The 21,998-nt window shown below is 38.4% G+C and overlaps 1 long non-coding RNA gene across 3 annotated transcripts in view; it reads left to right on the top strand.

The window, feature by feature from the left end:
- The first annotated feature begins 4,969 nt into the window (after nucleotides 1-4,969).
- LOC132766609 (uncharacterized) overlaps nucleotides 4,970-21,998 on the top strand; it is a 55,653-nt gene continuing 38,624 nt past the window's right edge. For 2 of the 3 annotated variants that reach the window (XR_009630515.2, XR_009630513.2), the window contains exons 1-2: nucleotides 4,970-5,180; nucleotides 6,111-6,195. This is a non-coding gene — a long non-coding RNA (uncharacterized lncRNA). The remainder of the gene's footprint in view (nucleotides 5,181-6,110; nucleotides 6,196-21,998) is intronic. The other variant, XR_009630514.2, reaches the window with a different exon arrangement.

Below are 21,998 nucleotides of genomic sequence, written 5' to 3'. Positions count from 1 at the left end.
AGACACTGAGAACTGGGAAGCCCTGGCCCTTGAGCGCTCCAGCTGGAGGACAGCTGTGACCAGCAGTGCTGCAGAATTTGAGGAGGCACGAGTGGAGGGTGAAAGAGTGAAACGTGCCAGGAGGAAGGCGCGTCAAGCCAACCCCGACCGCGACCGCCTTCCACCTGGAAACCAATGCCCTCACTGCGGAAGAAGATGCAGAGCAAGAATAGGGCTCCACAGCCACATACGGACCCACAAGGAAATCCATAATGGAAGACCATCTTACTCGTCCAACGAGGGATCGCCTAAGTAAGTAAGTAAGTAAGTAAGTAAAGTAATAGATTGTGACAGCATTTGCTTTCTCATCCTCTAAGAAAAGCCACAGCAGAGATAGGAAATGTTGAGTCCAAAAGCGAACAGCAGAAGATAGGGAAAGACAGCAATGTAAAAACAAGCTTTTAAAAAAAGGAATAATAAATCCTATCCTGTGGCATTCTTCCATTCTTCTAGTATCCATTTCCATTCTCAAAGTTAATTGGAAACGGAAATGTGGTGGTATGTGACAAATACACACATGTGCCCATGCTTGACTTCATTTCTCTCTAACCTGGAATGGCAGCTCTTGGAAGCACTGAAGTTGCATCTTCCTTTCTTCCTTTGCATAGAAGTGAAATAAATAGCTCCTATATCACAGACTGATCACAAAGGATGCCAATAGATGGCAATAGTTTATCATATTTGCACAACATTAGGTCATTTGCTCCCATGGCTCCTTGAGAAATTTGCATCTTGTTCTTCATTGTGTTGGAAAAATAATAATGGATTCTATTTTCATCTGAAATGCCTCTTTGATGTAATTTTTCTCCCCCTTCGATGTAGGAAGAACATATATTGCTGCATATGTCACATTGGTAACTGCTCTAACAGTCCCTTAGGGAAACAGCATGTTGAATATTATGAGTCCTATAAGAGTATGCTCATGGAAAAATAAGCACTAGATCTCTAGAAAAATACTGTAAATTCACAGGGAAAGGTTTTAATGCAATGCACTGTCTTAGTTTTGATGGCTTTAAAAAAACAACTGTATTTAATTTTTTTTAAAAAAACTCAATGTTGTTATTGATAAAACTATTAGCTTTATTTTTCTTCCCATTAGAACTTAATCCAGTACTATCAATAAAGTTCATGTGTTTCACTTTGCTTCACTGCCTTTATTACATCCATCATTTAGATTTGTATATTTATTATTCTCATGTCCCACTTTGCTCTGATGCCCTTACACAGAGCTCCCATAGCGTTTCCCAGCTTATGCAGTCAGTCTGCTTAGTTAGTGTGAATTCAGGCTACTTTCTTAGGCATTATGTCTCCTATCTCAACAGGAGCACTTGGCACTGACATGCATCTTTCTATTTGATCCATTTGCATACTTGCCTACAAATACCATTGCTAGTCTGGGGTCCACAAAGTCTCTCAGATGTTTATGGGTATTTTAGTCAAATGCGTTTGGTGTACAATAAATTGGGGAAGACTGGAGTAGAACATCAAAACATCTAGTTTCATCACTCACATAACAGGCCGTCTAGAAACTTTGCAGTTCTATAGATATAAAATGTGATTTTGGAGAACTACTGTTATGAATACAGTATTGGGGAAATATAAGTAGCATATGACTTGTGTATAAGTCAACCTTCTATATCAGTCAAGGACAGGTTTTGGGGCCAAAAATATGGATTTTGATATCACTCATGGATAAGTTGAGGGTCATTCCAGACAGGGGAAAACACCAGCACCCCTCCCAACTTTCACTAAGGCATTCAAAAAAGCCAGAAATGGCACCAATTGCAGAGGAAGAAGAACAGCTCAGTGCTTCTTTGAGGTTTTCCTAAGATGGACTAAGCTCTCTTCTTTCACCACTCTACTCAGAGAGGGGGTTATTCCTTTACATATAAAGGTGAGGCCCAGTATTTAAACTGACTCATGGATAAGTCGATACAGGTTTTAGAGTTATTTTTGACTGAATTTTCTAAACCTATAAATGGGTATATACAACAATCAAACTACAATGTAATGAAATTTGCAAATATAATTTTCCAGACTATTGTGAGAAAATGCAGAGTCCCATAGTATTATAGAAGTATAATGGATTTAACACTCTTAAACATTGTTATTTGTATGTTTAGATTGTTTTCAGCCAATATTTACTGAGTATTTATATGGTCTGATAAAAACATCCATAGAAATTCTGAATTTCTGTGCCAAGTAAAACATTTTGAGGCTGTGTCAAAGTGATGTGGTTTTGATAAACAGTGTGCAACATTTGTATTATATATCTAACAATAAATGATATATCTTTCTTATACAAACAAACTGTACATTCACTCTCTCCTCCTCTCTTCCACCATTCCAACAACAATGAGCTAAATACAATTGGTAATCCAAACTGATATAATTCCATTGAATGAATGGAAGTTTAATAAATGTTGTCTAAATTCCCATTGATTGAAAGGGTCTAGACAACATGATCAATTAATTAGATTTATTTTAATTTCAGTGTAAAGTCAATGATTTGGTAGAAAGAAGATGTGTTTCTTATTTGCATTTAAACATTCCAATTTTTAAATATTTTATTTACTTTATTTTTTTCAAATTATATACTTTTTCCCTTTGAAAACAAACACAAGGTGGATCACAAATAGATTCAAAACATATATTTTAAAAGAAAACAAAAGTACATGATAACTACGAAATGAAAAACCATGTGAGAATGAAAACAAAAACAGCAAGGGGACATAACAATGTTTAATACTACATAGAAGCAAATATATGAATAACAGATATGAATTTTAAAACATTGATGTGCATGCATATGGATAATCTGTACAAACAGTTAGACAACATGTTCCCTGGGTGTAGATATTTATTTATAACATTTTGATGGCCTTAATTTTAAGGTGGCACTTAAAATAAGGAGAAATTCTCCAGATGAATTTGAAGCTGAGTTTCACATTTCGAAAACCACCCTTTAGTCATGACAACATGTGAAAGATCCAGAGATTTCTTTAAGGAACCAGAACTGTCCAGAAAGTTCATTGTGGCCCTTGATAAATGGGCAAAAGCTTAGTAAATCACTTGCATGTTTGTCTCTTTATCTTTATGCTAATATCGTAAAACTTGTTGAGAGCAAGAAAAAAACTTTTAGGAAGCTTACATCCTGTCATGCCTCTGGAAAACAATTTTATGAATTGACTTCCACCTCTTGCCAAGACTTAGATCTCCCCAAGATTCCACAGTATCACCCGATTGCCAATCCCCTCCATCAGAAAACCCTGCAAATGTGTCACTAGACGTTGGTTGAGTACACAAATCACGAACCTCTTGCACTTTGGTCCAATCCAGTGATTCATCCTCATCCCCATCACTCCCGGACCCAGCATTCCCAGAAAAACCCATAAAACCCTCTTCTTCTGTGGGAGCAGTAAGTATATCCCGAATCCTCTTCCTCTGTCACTCCTCATCCGATTCCTGCTCCCGAGTAATCCTCTTAGTCCCCTATTCACATCCACTGTATCTCCTTCCTCCTCCTCATTCATTTCACTCTCAGAAAACCCTTCGAAGGAATCTTCATCAGTGGGTGACATAAGTATCCCCCAGATCCTCTTTCTCTGTTGATCCTCATCTAACTCTTGAGCACCCCTCTTCCCACTTCTGACACCCTTACTACTAGTTGCAGTGTTGCAACAGAATCTACTACAACAGGATCACAGTTTACCTGGATTGCAAAATCCTAATCTCTACTCTCCAGATGACTTTCCTGACATCATCAAAGGTACCAAGTGATAGCCACTGCTATGGCAATAAAAATAGGTAGGTGTCATTCCTTTTTCCCCCATGCCTCAGAGGGTGGAGAAAGTAGGATGGTGCATATGAACAGAACCAACCTGCTGTTCACATGCAGTCTAAAGTGTGGATCTGTTCCAGAACTTCAGAGCATTCCATCAATTTTACCTAATGAGAGGCAAAACCATATTATGCAGTTTTATCCTGTTCTGCAGTGAGAAGGCTCCATGTGTCATGTGGACGCCACAAAGCAACTTCTTAGCCACTTTGGATATATAGGCAATGTAGACTTACTCCAGCTCGCTCAGCTATTCCTCATAGCCTTCTAGAACCTTTACCATCAGGTGTTTTAGAGCTTTGCCAAAGTGAACCCACAATTAAAGTGGCACCAAACTGGTATAATGCTGCAATGTGGATGCTATATTGCTTTCAGGTAAGTGAGTAGGAGAACCACTTTACTCAAATGGTTAAAATCTTTAACTCTTCACATGCATACTCTTTTCTTCATATTGTCAAAACATTTATGTTTATTTAAAACACCAAAGATTTTGGTTAATCTTATCCCCTTTCCACTGCTGACAATTTATGGTGATTTAATGAACGCCCTGTGTGCTGCAACAATACACATCAGAAAAAGAATGAATTGAAGAAGCAGCAGCAACTCACCATTAAAAAAACCCACAGGCCACAAATTCAGGACCACCAGAAAATTGACTGCCTTTCTCCCCTTTTAATCATATTTTCTTTCTTTAGTTTCCTCACCTCACCCCCTCTTTCTCGACCATTTTGTAAAGATCTTTTGGTCAAAGCTCAGCAGGAAAGGTTGTCAAAAGCTTTGATAGTCAGTGAAGTAGAACATAACTACACAAAGCAGTAGCATGCACCAGTGGAGTCACCTTGCTGGATGGACCTCCCTCCAAGAACAACTGCTGATCATTATTCATCTAGACCCCCCTCTGGTCCCTTGTACCATTGGCTCCAACAGCGCCTGATCCCCTGGTTGCCCTTTCCACAGGTATTGCTAAAGCAAATAGCACAGGGTATTTACTAGGTGTGCAGTGCTCTAAATCATATTAATCTATCCAATAAAGCATTTACAGCCAGTAAAAATTCCACAGTGGTGCAGCCGATCCGTAAGAAGGATGAATGGTGGAAAACAAAGTCAGGGCTGGCCCAGCCTCAGCCCCAGACAGATTGTCTGAAGTCCTGGGAAAGGAATAGAGGGAATGGGGAGAGGAAGCAGCAAGCACCTGGACTTCATCTGGGCAACAGAAAACACTGTTTCACATAAGATGCCAAGGAAGCATGAGACAGAAGAACCACGGATAATGGGACAGTGAGCCTAGAAGAAACCTCAGGAGGTAAGGAGAGCTACTTGCTGTGCTCAGTAAACACAAACATGAAAATATACATTCAAGGGATTAGACAGATGATGTTACTTTTCTTGCAGAGATTGACCGTATAGCAAAGCTTAAGACTGATTTTTTTTCTCTGTTGTTATATCCTCTGTCTCATGGTTTCCTTGTATAGATTTCTAGGCTGTGGTTCCTGTCTTGGCTGCTTAGCTCTGCTCACATTTGCCAAAGTTGCCTGATTCCTTGAAGGTTTGTCCACATGGTCTTAGGGTACAGTAACACTGTAGAATTAATGCAACTTGATACCACTTTAATTGTAGCTCAATGCTATGGAATCTTGAGATTTATAATTTGGTGAGATAGCAACATTATTTTGCAGAGAAGGCTAAAGACCTTTCAAAACTTCAACTCCCATAATTCCACAGCACTGAGCAGTGGTAGATAAAGTTTTGTCAAACTGCATTAATTATACAGTGTAGATGCACACAAATGCCATATCTGATCAGAAAGACTCACTGTTTCAGAATTTCATTTGAATATGGACTCAGCCCTTACATGCCTGGGCCCAGCAGTGGAAGATAAAATGTCTTAAAACATGGTTCATATGAATATCACTTTCCTTAGCTACTGAGTACAGGTGGGAAAGTATGGTTCGATTCTTTTTTGGGGGTGAGAATTAATCAAAGCCAGAATGGAGTTAGACTGGGTGGCCTTTGGGGTCTCTTCCAGTTCTATGATTCCCAGAAGGGTCAGGCAAAAGCAAACTGCCACAGCCTTTCCTAACTTGTATGTTTTTTCTCAATAATTTTGGCATCCTCACCACACTCTGATGTAATTTGGTCGCATACATACCAATTTTCATCTGTGAAATGCTAAAGGTATACAATGTTGTGTGTTAACAGTTTTGATTGACTGGGTCATGTAACATTCTTACAGATTTGGCATGAAGGGGAGAGGGAGTATCCTGCTTCTGAACAGGTTTCATGAGGCCATCACCTAACCGGTTTTGATTTACCAGGTAGTAGTATGATTCCAATACCCTGGGTTATATGAGTCCCACTTAATTGTAGTCATTTAGTAATCAAGATCTATAGTCTAGTCATGCCCATACTTCCACAGATTTTGTAGCCACAAATTCGACAATTCATAACTTTAAAATATTTTACAAGTATCCAAAAATACAAATTTTGGTCCTGTTATTCTATATAAAGGATGACATTTTTCTATGGCATTTTATATAATAAGAATTGAGCATCCATGGGTTTTTGTATCCATGGGGTCCTAAAAACAACCCTCCATGGATAGCAAGAGCCTACTGTACTGTCTGAGCAATGGATGATTATACAGCAAAGAATATGTATTATATCTATACTTATTAGACCTGATGCAGATATAGGTTCATCTGTGAGCACTCAGCTAATCCTTTATAACTGATACTGTAGCCTTGTTTTATCCCCATGTCCCCTTTATTGTTTTTTTTCTCTTTTAAATGATTCACTTAACTGGATTTTTATTTATATCAGTTACATTGATATGCATGATAGTTGGGACAATTAATTATTTGTTCTGGGTCAACCAGCATGAAATAATAAGAAAGGAAATATTCCAATATAAACCAAAGAGTTTTAAAAGGGCCATGTATATCTAAGATTATCTCGGATTAAGACGGAAGATATTTAAGATCAAGGGATATGAGCTTTCAAATATGTTTATTGATTTAAGACATGATTATGTCCCACTTCTACAAATTAAAAATTCCTCCAAGTAGTGTAACAAATTTGTTTTAAAATCCTACTCTTTCTCCTTCTCCATTTACTTGCACTTACACTTTTCTGGAGCATCCCTGGTTTAGAAGCTGAGCACAGGTCTTGCATGTGAACCTTGTAAATGAAGATGCTTTGGTTAGATCCATGTCAAACATATCATAAAAGTGGATAGGTGTGGAGAAGATCATGCAGACAGCACTTTGAAGCAACACAACACTTGCCAGCAATTCCATTCTAGAGGCAGAGTTTGATGAGCTATAAGGAGATTTTACTCACATCCAGGAGGGAGATGACTAAGCTGACAGTTTTAAAAAAAATCAGTTCCTCTACTTCCCAAACCAAGGCATTTGCCACATAATCTGTTTGCTTCCAAAAGCCCATGTGATTCCACTGCATCTCCTCCGGTAGGGCAGAGATGACTCAGATCTTTCTAAATACTGCTTAGACCACACATGACACCTAAGTAGGAGAGGCTTTTATTTATTTATTTGCCTTGGAAAGAAGCATGCTGAAGTCAGTGGAGTAGCGCTTTCTGTTGTTGAGTGGGAGTAGTTCTGGCTTTTCTTCCTTTTCACTGTTATTTGATCAAACCTTTTTAGAGCAAGGGTGGGATTTGTGCTACCCTCCAAATGGCATTGTACTGCATGTCCCAGTAGCCCCACAACCAGCATAACCAACAGGGGGGAATTCTGGGAGGTACGGTCCAACATTAGCAGAAAGGCTGCATAATGTAAACTCCCTGTTTAGAGGAGCATCCACTGTTTGGAGGGGAAGCTTAGCATGAAAGCAGGACAAGTGTGGAACAATGGAGCATAGGAGGCCGAAATCATAATGTAATTTGAAAGACAGCTGGGAAAAACAAGCAGTCAGTTCAGACCACTGCTAAAATTAAAATAATCTGTCCCCTTCTCAGCAATTTTAGAGAGAAGAAGAGGTAGAAAAAGAGATGAATTTGGCCTCCATCCAATTATAGCCTCACTTATTGCTGCCATGAAGCCCTCGGCTTCTTACTCAAGTCTAGACATTGTGCAGCCCTCCTGATGTTCTTACTATTGGACTCCCATCAGCCCTGGCCAGCATAGTGAATAATCAAGAATGATGGAAGTTACAATCTAACCACATCTAAATGATTCTGCATCTCACATACTTCAGAAAAGAAAGATGGATTCTTTACCCTGAGAATATTTTTCCAAGCCCCCCTTTTCCGAATACAGTTTTTCCAAAGGCCCATTACAACAGACTCTCTGAAACTCTTTTTAAAGATTTTACCTCCTAACCACAAGTTGTGGAAGGAGATAGTCATGTATCTTTATATCACAAACGAAGATGGGATAGCTTGGTACTTTCTAGGTTCTAGGAATACAGTCGAAAGGGTTGATTTGGTGCTTTCATCTTTCTAGAACCTGATGTGGTGGCAAAATGGAATCTTGACAAGTATGGCAATAGGATCACCAAGGAAAGACCCTTCCACACTGCCATATAGAATCCAGATTATCTGCTTTGAACTGGATTATATGGCTGTGTAGACTCAGATAATCCAGTTCAAAGCAGATAATGTGGATTATCTGATTTGATAATCTGGATTATATTGCAGTGTAGAAGGGGCTATATATAGCATCCCTATTGTCACAGATATTTGCAGTATAAACAGCTTAGGCCCATTCTAGTTCAGAACCAGGTTTCCTTGTATAGATTTTAAGGTTTCCTTGTATAGATTTCTAGGCTGTGGTCCCTATCTTGGCTGCTTAGCCAAGAAAGGGCTAAGCAGCCAAGATAGCACCCTATTTCCATGACCCCCAAGTGTTTATGGTCTCTCTTGGGACTGAGTTCTACAGGCCTTCTCCCATATTCCCAACAAACATACTTTAGTTGGTACTGAGACAGAGAGAAGGCCTTCCCCAGTAGATCAGAGGGGTCTGACAGGCTCATAAATACAGCCCTTCAAATAACCTGGACCGGAGCTATACAGGGATTTGTATGCCAAATATATGGATTTGTACTTTGAATTGTGCCTGGAAACATCTTGGCAGCCTATAGAAAACCTCAGTGAACATTCTAGTTACTGCTGTTTGGACTGACTGCAGTTTCTGATCACTTTTTGAAGGCAGCCCCACATAAAGTGCATTACAGTAGTCCAACTGGGTGTAACAAAGGAATGTACCACTGTGGATAGATCTGACTTCTCCAGGAGTGGATGCAATTGGTACACTAGCTTTAATTGTGCAAAAACTGCTGATACCTGGGCCTCCAGGTTCAGAGGCAAATCCAGGAGTGCACCCAAATGGCAAACCTGTGTTTTCATGGGGAGTGTGACCATATCTAACATAGGCTGAATCCCTATTCCTAGATCTGTCTTACGACTGACCAGGAGCACCTCTGTCTTGTTTGGATTTGCTCTCATTCAGACCATTACAGCTGCTAGGTACTGGTTTAGCACAGGAACCGCTTCTTTGGAATTAGGTGGAAAGGAATAATAGAGTTGGGAGATCTAGAGGTCTATAGAAGGTTATTTTTTCTTACCACAGCCTCCTTGTATGCTGGACAATTTCAGGAGAGATGATGGAAAAGGATAAAGCCACTCTTTCACTCCCTTTCTGCTTACCTACCCCTATTTTTTAAAAAAAGAGAGAAAAATATCTTTTTCCCCCCTGCTTTTAAAAAAAAGGAAATAGGAAAGTGTGGGTCTTCCTCTAGCTTTTCATACTTTTGGGGGGAGTAGGCAAAAACCCATCCTGTCCCAGAAGAAAAGATGCAGCTGTGTACCTCTGGACTTTAAAAATGCATTTTAAAAAATCAGAAGATATAAATGGAAATTTCAGCTACTGCTGAGATCTGACAGCAAAAAGTCTGAGATAAGAGGGGGGAATTATTTTGGATATTTAACTCCCCCTCCCAAAGAACTAAGGCTACCAGCCCTAGAACCTCAGGTGAAGTGTGCCCATCCTGTCTTCTCTCCATATATCTTAACTGATGCCGTTTATGTTGATTTGCTTTATTTTTTGTGCCACTGGGTTTTTTTTAATGGTTTTAGTATTCTTATGAGTCACACTGATTGCACTTTCTGTTGAAAGATGAGAGGGAAATGTTGTAAGAAATTAAAGTAAATAAGCTTGCAGTGGGATTTCAGAAACACCAATCAAGGATTTGGCTTCTGTCAAAGACTTCTAGAAGTTCATCCAGACTAGCAGGGATGCTTTTAAAAAAATAATAGGCAACCACATTGAGTTTGCTCACTGCTTCTTGGGAACTGGATTCCCACAATGCAGAAGATACATCTCTATTGAAAGAAGTTAGGAAAGAGTCTTGTTGCATTGAAGATGGAAGGCTTCAATAGGTTTCTCCCTTTAGCAGTTTTCTTCCAAATATGAATAAGTCTGAAAACTGCACTTTTCCAAGTTTATTTGCAATTCAGGGCTTATTCTGTGTGATTGCTTTTTCACAAAATAGCCCTTTACACATAGAATAGAATATCCACAGACATGTATAAAATTATAAATTGTGCTGCTTTCCGCACAAAGCAGCCACATGAAAATTTAGCACAAAATTAATCAGATTTTTTTCATCAGGAATTTTGAACACTCAAAAAACATGTTTCACTGCCACTTTTTGAATATTTTAAAAAAATTCATTCCACTCTTGCCATATATACATTAGATACAGTGGAGTAGTGCCCATGAAAGCCAAGTAAAACTTGTTAATTTTTATGTTTCTAAGGTGCTACAAGACTTTTTTTGCTGTTTTAGCTGTAATAGATTAATATAGATCCAACCCACCCTGTAAATTTCTAATTTTAAAATAACGCTTTCCTCCAAAGTCTATAACTTTGACCATCTGTCAGTAAAGTACTTTAAGAGTGACATTACGAAGCAATGCTATCTAGGTTTAAAACACCACTGCGCCCCAGAATGGCAATGGCTTATTTTTAAATGTCACTGAGGGGGAAAAGAGCGATGGAACAAGACATGAAATCATGGAATGGTTTATGCACAAGTCTGCTGCATTACGTTGTTGATTTGAAGACCAAATCATTATTTTCTATTTTTTTTAAAAAAAAAATCCATAGGTGGGCAGCACTTTCCCATGTTACCACCTAATATTCTGCAACCATTTTGTTGCCAAAGAGTTTAAGCAAATCCTCCATAGTGAATAATGTCAGGACTTTGGGAATGAAGCATAAACTCTGGAAATTCAGAAATATAAGGCATTTCTGTTTTGTGCTTGGGTTGTTATTGGCTCTCTCTTCATTCCCCCATTCCAGCCTCCAATTCACTGATTCTGAGGCATGATACCTGGCCTCTAAATGCAGTCCTGAAGGGCAATCACCTCAAATGACGCTTGTACCTATAACATGCCCCCACCCCTTAAAACAACAAGTCCCTCCGTCTCTGTGTTATTATTTTTTACAAGCCTGACATGGAATGGCATAGAAAAGATCAGAGCCAACACCCAAACTGAGCAAGGCAACCTTTGCAAACTGTGTCCAGAGTCAGTCAAGGAGAAAAATAAACATTCATGGCATAATTGGAGTGTGGATTTGCACCAGCTGAAAACAAACCCTCCTGTTAATTAGCTACGCCAACCTCAGTTTCTACATTTCCAAGAGAATCAGTGAAGTCAGGAACACATTTCTAAATTGCCATCCCCAAGACAGTTACCAGAGACCCATGATGTTGCAAACCAGCCTTCCTGACTGACCTCCAGAAGTCCATCTACATTGTAAAATTAATGTAGTTTGACACCACCTTAACTGCCAAGGATCAATGCTATGGAATCCTAGTAGTTATAGTTTTACAAGGGCTTTTGCTTTCTCTGCCAAAGAGTGCTGATGCGTCAATGAACTAGACCTCCCAGGATTCCATACCATTGAGCCATAATAATTGAAGTAGTATCAAAGCACATTAATTTTACACTGTAGATGCACATGAAATCTCATCTCATATTTAATGTTTCTTTGTAACAATGAGAGCAGCATTTTGAGAGATAGAAACATATCTTTAGTGTTTTGGATTAGGACTAAAGACCAGTTCATTCTGGGTGCATTTCTTTCTTTCATACAGAGCTCTTTATTTAGCAAATGTCTGGGAGAGACATGTTCTCTCAAGGGCAACTGAGGCTGCTGTGCTGTGAGAGATGTCTGAACACCAGAAGAGACAGGTAGTAGTCTTTCAGAGCAATTAAAATGAATAATATTTAATAAAGGTTAATGATTTCTCCAAACAGTCATGGGTACTGTAGTTAGTACATAAATATATTTGCATTTCAACTTCAGTAAACTGTTCTTTCAAATGTACCCACTTTAATAAAAGGAATGAGTTGCTTATGTTTTTTGAGGACTTTACTTGGCAATCCGAGTTGCTTTCTTAAAAGATCAGGAAAAACAAAGTATTTTCTTTTTCTTCTTTTTCATCTTCATTTTTGCTTTTGCCTAATCCTTCTCCTTTTATCCTATCCTTCCAGTGATATTCAAGGCACTTAACACATTAAAAAGTTTGTAATCATTATTTACAACAATGCATCAACAATGCAGCACTTATAATCCTGTGTTAAAGCCTTCCTGAATAAGCCTCTCTATATCAAAAGAAAAAATAAAGTAAATAAAATAAATAAAAAGTCTTCACCTGATACAAGAAGGACGATAAAGAACAGACATTCTAGCTTCCTTTGGAAGAGTGCTCCAAACTATTCAGGTATACATTGAGAAGGCCCTCTTTCACATTCCCTCCAAACATACGAGTGTAAGTGGTGAGACAGGGAGGATCTGTGGATCTGAAGCCCATATTGGAAGATGAAATTTGTCAGATAGTTCGGTTATGAAATCTTGGGGTTTTTTTTCCTGATTATGACAAAAATGCCAAGACAACTGATTTTAAAGAACCCTGGCAGCCTCTAACATTCAAATGCATCCATAGATGTTGGGTTGCACCACCAAACCTTGGTCCTAAGCACATGCATTTTTCCCCTTTCATTTAACTCAGGGGATGTCCCTCAGGCTATGTCCCCATCTACACAAGAACTTTAATAAAGCTTGCATTCAGCTTGATTTTGAGGTGCCTATGAAGCATTTCCCACAATGCAACCTCCAATGTGCATCCAGGCAAAAAAAAAAACATGTTTAAAAAGCTCACTGGAAGGTCTGATATCAGTTACAAATCCTCTGCATCAGTGTATTACCACTGCAGAACAGGAATTCAGGACCAAAATGTAGTGCATACATGTGGACAAGGCTAGTGCTTCATTTGAATACAGGGACCATATACACAGCTCAGCTGGAAAGTAAACAAACACACATCACTTTTCCTTTCCTGCACTGTCTTAAAAAGCTACAACATTGATCCTTATCAGATAGGCTGCTTTTGTGCAGTGCATATCACCAGAGGAGGTAAAGAAGAATATTGTATCAGGCTAATCCATAATGCACAGATCTGTGTGAACTCTGTCCCAGTTTTCAATCAATTCCTGGAGTGCCTGTGTAGGCACTCCACAGCAGAACTGATATTTTTGATCCACATCCTGGATCAGATTAAATGGCTGTGTGGAAGCACCCTATATCATCTAACAGAGCAGGAGGTTCCCCTCCTTTTTCATCTGTTCCTTTCCTGACCATGTCCTAATGCTTGGCATGATAGGAAAGATTCCAGGGAATCTTAAAATTCCAGTGCTAGAATGGGTGGTCATATCTTTGCTGATGCTTCCAACACTCATCCAGTCTAGGACATATGAGGATGGAATGGATGACTGTGCAGAGCCAAGGAACTCTTCTCTGATTTTGGTGATCATTTGTCCTTTGTTGGAAGTAAAGTTCAGTGTGTTAAGAATAAATATTAGGGATGTGCATTTTTTCATTAGTCCTAGTAAGTCAGATCAAATTTCTTAAACTGGTACTTGCAATGCAATACCCAACATGTTGGGATGGCTCACACCAAAAACGTAAGAATTGAAAGTTATCCAATACTTTTTGTTTGCATTTTGTAAATCTCTGAAGCCTTCCAAAGTCAGTTATATTTTGAGTGCAAGCAAACAAAGCAAAGCCTTTTCTCTTTAGATTAATATCCTCTCACCATTAAGAACAGAGAAAGGAAGGAGCAGAGTTCATTGGGAAAGAAAGCACATAATTCTGGGAAATGTAGTTTGGGAAGGTGAGGAGCTCTATGCCAGAGAATTCAAAAGGCCCTGCTCTAAACTACATTTCACAGAATTCTGCTCACATCAAAAAGCCCCTATTAGGCTGGCTGCTCCATAGCAGCAGCCAGCTAGAGTTCAAATAAATTGTTGAATCTGCAAAGAGGAGGACTGACTGATAATTCTAGTAAGTAAATCTCTGTTCTGGGCTGGGAAGAAATCCTTGGGGGTCCCTTCCAACTCAATAGGGGAAGCATATTAATTAGTTTAGAGACTCAATGGCCATCTGTCAGGAGAGTTTTTATGGTGCCCTTTGGCCTTGAAGAAGAAGATTGGATTAGATGGCCCTTGGGGGTCCCCTCCAATTCTAGGATTCTATGAATATGTAGAATTGATTATTATTGGTTTCTATTGGCAAATATGAGAGGCATTCAATGAGGCAGCAGTTGTGAGTTTTTAAAAAAATTTTTTTTCTCAAAACTTAAAAAACCCCTAAAATCAGTAGATGTATGCATATTTCTGAAAGTTGGGGGGAATGATCCGCTGTTATCTGGTCTCATTACACAGAGATAGGTCTTTTATTTTATTTTTTAATGTTGTTTATAAAACCTTGAAAATTCCCCCAAATTTGTAGACGAGCAAAACATTCTGAAACTTGATGGGCTAACAGTGGTGAATGTGTTCTGCCATTGTAGCAAGTTTCACCCCAGTACCTGTAAAAATGAGGGAAAATGAACTCCTGAAGTTTTCCCAATTATGGTAATTTTTTGAAATTACTATAATGAAACTTCATTACTCTTATTATAGTAATGAAATGTTCACTAACTATACTTTAGAACGATTTTTGAAACTTTTTTATCAATTGCACATGCCTAGTGTATCCCCTCATCCATACACCCAGTGTTTGTTCCATGCCCAACACATGAATCAACGTTCAGCAGCATTTTTAATTTTCTTAAATGGCTTGCAATTACAACGGCACAAATTCAGTTCAGTGTTTCATATCAACACATGGAAGATGGATGTGTGAGCAGTAGATGCCTGTTCAATCTTCTTATCCATTCACTGACATGTCAAAATAATTTGCATGAATAACGGGGAAAGGTAAAGGTGTCTACAATGTTGGAGTGAAAAGTATATAGCACACTGTTTGCTCAAATAAGACATGTTGCAGGCTACAGTGAAAGAAAAAGCAAATAACCCCCTCAAGGGGGGGAAGAGGGAGGGGTGAATTCTTCATGATGGAGACTATTTTCCCAGAAGTCCAGATAAACTTAACCGCCATTGCTGTATCCTACAGAGACCATCCTATGTTTGGTACACACTTACAACCTTGTCACATGTACCACCAAAGGAGTCCTGGATTGTTTTGTCCTACTGGTGGTTTTTGCATGGGGCTCCACCTCCTTATGTTTCATTCCATCGCAGTTTCATCACATGGAGGGAAGCCCTTTTTTGACAGCTTGACTCATCTTTCCTTATGGGGAGCCTGCTGTTCTCTGATGTTGCTATTTTTTCAGCGCAGCAGCACTCCAGCTACAGGGCCGCCCTGGAAATAGTTGGCTGGAGTGTGATGGGAGCCATTGGGCTGCATGTCTGAAGTCCAAAAATGCCACCAAATGCCGCAAAATAAGGTACATGTGAAGAAGTTATAAGATTTTTCTAACTGAAAGCTCAACCACAGTCTCCTGAACTATAGCTCTAAAATTTCTAGAAGATAATGTATATGCCTTTCAAAACTACAAGACTCAGGATTCTATAGAAGATGACCATAGCACTTTTAAAATGGTATGGAAACAGTATAACTGTGCAGTGGAGACATGTTTTAATATACTGGCTTATACAGTCTGTTAAAGATAAGAAAGTGTTTGTGATTTTTTTAAAAAACATGATACTAGTGCTTTATTAGGGAAGAAAAGTAAGATACATTTGTGACCCAGTAGGAAATAAAAGCAATTAAGATTTTTGAAAAGAATAGAATAGTTTTAATGGAGGAAAGGGGAGGAGGTCAGATCATCAGGCCGGTATGCATTCCCATAGTCTGGTAGTGTTTATATGCTTTCCTCCCCCCCCCCCCCCCCCCCAGTGTTGCAAGGGAGAAAGAGAACAATGAGTTGTAAATGGTAAGTTTGCTGGTAATTATGTTAGAGAAAGAAGAAAAGGTGGATAACGTGGGCCAGGCTGACTGGACAATGTGCAGGGAATGGTGGAGGTGGGACAGAGGACAGTGGAAAGCACCTTATACCTGCTCCCCCATCGCTAATAGCATTTTAGGATCCACATAACTAAAAAACAAACAAATTTGTGGTGCTTTATTTCTTAACTATTGAGTCTCTAAGGTTTAATTATAGCATTATTTCCTAGCTAAATGTTTTCATTCAGCATCTTAAACTTTCCTCACTTTAGAAGAAAGGCAGAATCTCAATGAAAGTTCACTTTTTAAAATCTAGCTTCCAGCCTCAAACTTATTTCTCCAGCAGGTATTGATGAATAAATAATAGTTTAATGTTTGAACAGATGCAATTGAAATATCGTACATACTATTAAAAGTGTCATGATGTGGTACTATATGTGTAATGACTACAGAAGTCATTCTTTGCTCATTTCATTCTCAAGGATAGCATCAAGTAATTTTAGCAGTTTTCTTCCTGCTCCAGGAAGGTCTTCAAAATGCACCATTTTCAAAAATGATTCACAGTTCAAGACTTAACTATAAAAATATTTTTTTTCTGAAGAGGCCAAAATTCAATGTATACAAAAATGTAAAATTGCCAATTCTAAACAAAATCAGGATAAGTTTTTACTCACAACCAGCATTTTCTTCAGAGTGAATGACATCATTCACAAAACTACAATATGTGGATTTAGTGCAGAAAAAGTTTTGAATTGTGAATATTCTCAAAGCAGGACTTTCTTTGCCAGGTTTTTCTGACACTCAACAAAACGGTTTTCCAGAAATTTGTAAAATTATTTTCAAATATTATTTTCATTCATTTCTAGTGATATTTGCACACTGATACCATCATTAGAAGTGAACATATATGAGTGCATCAGTCACTTGTGCATCATTAAAGAAAGGAGTCAGGTTACCTCCCCCTCAATACAAAGGAATTCCATTTCATATATAATAATATAATTTGAAAATAATTAGTTGATTCTCTTTGTGATATAATCTCAATTAAGGAACCATCCACAGACTCCTACTTATTAAAATACTTTTTTTATCTTTTATATCAGTCAGATATTCTGTTTATAGGTATTGTAGGTTCTTATATAGCATGATGTGATGGAAATTAACATCTTAATACACATATACACACGAAAAACAGTTCCAATTTATTACTTTTTAAAGAGAGCTTCCGTTCCTGCTGCTTATGACTAAGCGTGGGTAATTAAGCCGGGATCACTTTTTCCACTCCACCCATACTTAGCAAAAACCTGTTACAAGTTTTCTCAACATGCCTACCTCCACCCCCCAAATAATGAAAAGGTTTCCAAATTGGCAAACACAACAGTGACTTATGACTCCTAAGTCTAGGCAGAAATAAGGGGGGGGGGGGGGGGATCTATGAAATACTTTGATGACCTAAACACCTTGCTTTGTTTATATGTAACATCTACAAGGAACATGAAGTGTACAAGGACATTCTCATGGCTAGACAAATTTCTCCAGAAAATACTAGTTTTAAGAACTTCAACAAACTGGCAATATAACATTTGTTATTTCTTTCAATTTGCTCTGTCATTTCTGGGATACAACATGTTGGGAAAGCATAGGACTCTTTTTATTTATTAAAATCAAAGTAGATGTGAAATAAAATATGTTATACGGTAGTGTCTGGTGAGAGGGGGAGGGGAGAAAGGAAAAATAGAAAGGTCAGCAGTTCAAATCTGGGGAGCGGGGTGAGCTCGTCTGTCAGCTTCAGCTTCTCATGTGGGGACATGAGAGAAGCCTCCTATGTGATGGTAAAACATCCAGGCATCCCTGCAGACGGCCAATTCTCTTACACCAGAAGTGACTTGCAGTTTCTCAAGTCACTCCTGACATGAAAAAAGCTATCTTTCTTTTTGAAGGTAACAGCAATTTGGCTAAAAGAAATTTCAATGAGATCAATATTTATTTCGCTGTGATTGTGCCTCTGATACTTCAATTTCACTTTCCCAAAAGCTACTTTTCTTTAGGAGATAAAATAGCCAATAACATAAAGACATTGATGTGCATTGGGGAAATAAATTGTTAGAGACAGACACTCCAGCCATTCCACAAGATGGCATATTCATATAGAGAACTTGCAGCCATTTGCATTTAAATTTGGATCTTGTACATTATTGAATTCAAGGATGTTAATAAGCTCTAGCCCAGATTCTGTTCCGATTCACTTTTCCACTGTTTCACTAGTCTTCATCTCACTTGCTTCATCACTATCAACTATCTGGAAAACCAGGGGATTGGTTTAACTCCACTCCATAAGTGGGGACAGGTGTGATCATGTCCACTACCCTGGTCATTTCTCCATTCAGCCAGAGCTTCAAAAGAATCCCCAAAAGAATCTATCTGGATCTATCAGCCTCCTTAATTTATCCCCCACACCAGTGGAGGATTTGAATTCCAGTGTGTCTGAACTGGACCGGGTAATGACTGGTCCATGACAACAGAACTGTAAAGAGTTTTCTCACACTACAATAATCACCATCCCATCCCACATAGAAAAACAAGGTCCAGAGTATACCCAGCAACATGAGTAGGAGCAGATATGACTTGGGACAGACCCATGGTAGTCACAGAGGCCATCACAGCCTGAGCCAACCCTGATGAGATAGTTTCAGCATGGATGTTGAGGTCTTCCAGCACTATTAGCCACTTAAAACTCCAACCCAATGCCTTACTTAGCATAGGACCAGTCTCTATATTGAAAAATCCAATGCATCAGTTAGATAATGTATCAGTGAATGGATTGGATTTATGTAATTAGCAGACAATTTGAATAACAGACCAATATTTGGGGATAGTGCTTATTTTTACCCTTACCAATGCTGATTCCTACAACTTCATTCTGTCCTTGTATAAACATGTAACTGTATTTGGCTTTCTGTTCCATTCCTTTTGCCTAGTCATGATGGGCATGGTGTAATGCAGATCAAAGGCTTGATATCAGGATGGAAGTAAGCCGATACATGGGGTCATAGGCAGCTGGTAGACAGTGGGAATAGAGGAAAACCACATTACTAGTGTAAAGACACAATCAGGGAACCTTAAGTCTCCAAGACCTGAAAAGGGTTGCTGACAACAAGGTGACTTCAAGGACTCTCATACATAGGGTCATCATAAGACAAAATCAACTTGACAACAATTAGTAAGAACAACCCAGTGCAGAGACATGGGCTGAGGAAGTCTTTAAAACCTACTTCCTTTAACATATTTGAAATTGTTTATATCCATCCTAGGACATAAACACTATCTATGCTGTCATATAATGCAGTTTGAAACTGCATTGTATGGTCAATGTAGACTCATATAATGTAGTTGGATGAAGTTAATCTGTGTTATATAAGTCTACACTGACTAATATAATGCAAACTGTAGATGGGGCCACAGTGTAACAATAATTTTTTTCGTTGTTAATTTGTTTGTATGTTGGCCTCCTGTGTAATGCTCACAATGAAATGACCAGCAGTTAGAACAGGTCATGGTGCCCTAAGTAGTCAAACAATTTGTTCCAGTAGAAGAATGGTAGGAGGAAGGTAACTACAAAGCATACACCTTATGTGCATCTACACTGTAGAATTATTGCAATTTAGCACTTCTTTAACTGCCATAGTTCAATCCTATGGTATCATGGGAGTATTTCAAGTTCTTTGGTCTCTTTCAAAGAGGACAGTTGCTTCTCCAAAGTACACATTTCATTATTCCATAGCACAGAAACATGGCAGTTAAATGATGTCGAGCTGAATTAATTCTTTAGTGTAGATGTACATTTTGATTTGCATCTGGAGGCACCAAGATGATGCAAGTGAATTCAGTATGGATTTGTCAAATAAATAAATTCATATTTTGTGAAAAAGAAGTTGGGTTTCTTGTCTTGGATGAATACGTATGTAAATGTTATTATTCATTGCAGATTGAATGTTAAAAGTGATGTGGTCTAAACTCAAGCATATCACAAAGCCCGGTGCTTGTGATTCTTTTTATTCTTTGTATGAATGCAAAAAGGTTTTTGAAATCATAAAGATAGTTCCGTTAACTTCTTGAGACAGAAGTTAGAAGTAATTTTTATATGAGTTGAAGTCCAAAAGTTAGTCAAGGTAGCAGATTGCTACTAGTTTTGGCACATTTTGGATTATATCCACACATATCTTTCTATCTTTTTGTGCTTCATATCATGCCTTCGATACTAATGTAATTTCTGGGAAGAAAAAGTAGACTTTCATTACATTGGAAGGGAATGCTGAGGCTTTTCAAAAACTGGCATGCTTTTTTCAAGGCAGGTTTAGGATCGTCATTAGCTGTACTTTTTAAGCTTAATATGGGTAACGGAGATATTAAATAGGTAGTGGCAAATTAAGTTAGAAGAAAAATTGATATCAAATCTGCCATCATTTCCATTTAGTGGTAGCTTTTGGCAGGAAAACAAGAAGGCAGTTGGAAGAACAAAGCGGGAACTTCCACAGTCAGCAGTCACGCTCCAAAACATTTCTACTGGTTTCTCTCTCTCTCTCTCTTTCCCCTGCTGTTTTGACTGTTGTTGTTTTTAGAGTTTATGGCTATGAAAATGATCTGCTGTTCTTCAATTGATTTCAGTGTAATTTCTCAGTAGTTAGTGAAAAAAGTCAGACAAGAAAGCATGGACAAATGCAGTGGTAAATTAGCAAATGAGACACAGCATTCATATAATATTTCACACATAAGGATTGTATATATAACTGGCCTCCATGGACAAATTAGTCAGTCTCTCATACATCATTTCTCAGACCACCTCAAGACTCATAAAACTTCCATTTCCCTTTTACAAAGCTCCCAGAATCTGACCAGATAGCTTGAATTCTGTCTTTTCCAAAGCTTGGGAAACAAATCTTTTGGACTGCAGTTCCCAGAATTTTGTCATGCTGGAATGGGGTTCTGGTGGTTTTAGTCCAAATAACTAATATTTCCAAACACTGTGTAAAAAAAAAAACCCTTGTAGCATCTCTGAGATTCAGCAAGAGGAAGTTTTTCGTAGCATAACCTTTTATAAACTTAAACCTAGTCCATCAGATGCATTTCAAAATTGCTAGAAGCATTTCATATAATGATCCCAGAGTAACATGGCCATGACTCTGAATTCTTTTTCCAAGCTCTGCTCTTCTTTGAGGGCTATATTTGTTTAGTAACTATTAAAATGATTTTAATATATTCAGCATCAAGGCTGACATTTAGTATTGCAGTTAGGATTCATAATCTAGAGTTACTGATCTGTATTCTGGTATGGCAGCAGGAGATGGAGTTATTCTTTTCCTTCTGACCCATCCTCCAACTGAACGGACCTCCTTCATTGAATCTGGCTACTTGTTTGGAAAGCAAATGGACAAGAGATGTTATTTTAGTTAAACTAAGTAATCAATGTATTACGTTACTAGAAATGCTTAAAATGTGCTGTATTTTGATGCACAACCAAAGGATGCCCTGGAAAGCAATGGTTTTAACGAGGATTACTATCTCTTGTATCCTTTGGGATGCCATGCAGATCAATAGGATCCCATGGAAAGCATTGCTTCTAACCTGGCTCACTGTCTCTTGTATCCTCTGAGGTTGCATGCAGATCAATAGGATCCCATAAGAAGATGAGGTTTGAAATTGTGCCAGTCTCCTTTAATGTAGGGGCCTTTGAGCAGGGCAAGGATCTTTTGGTTTTTTAGATATTGTTGTTTCTCCTTATTTTTTTTAAAAAAGTAATATTGACCT

Source organism: Anolis sagrei, chromosome 2 (assembly GCF_037176765.1).
Source record: "Anolis sagrei isolate rAnoSag1 chromosome 2, rAnoSag1.mat, whole genome shotgun sequence".
Taxonomy (NCBI): Eukaryota; Metazoa; Chordata; class Lepidosauria; order Squamata; family Dactyloidae; genus Anolis; species Anolis sagrei.
This window is presented reverse-complemented; position numbering and strand designations above follow the sequence as displayed.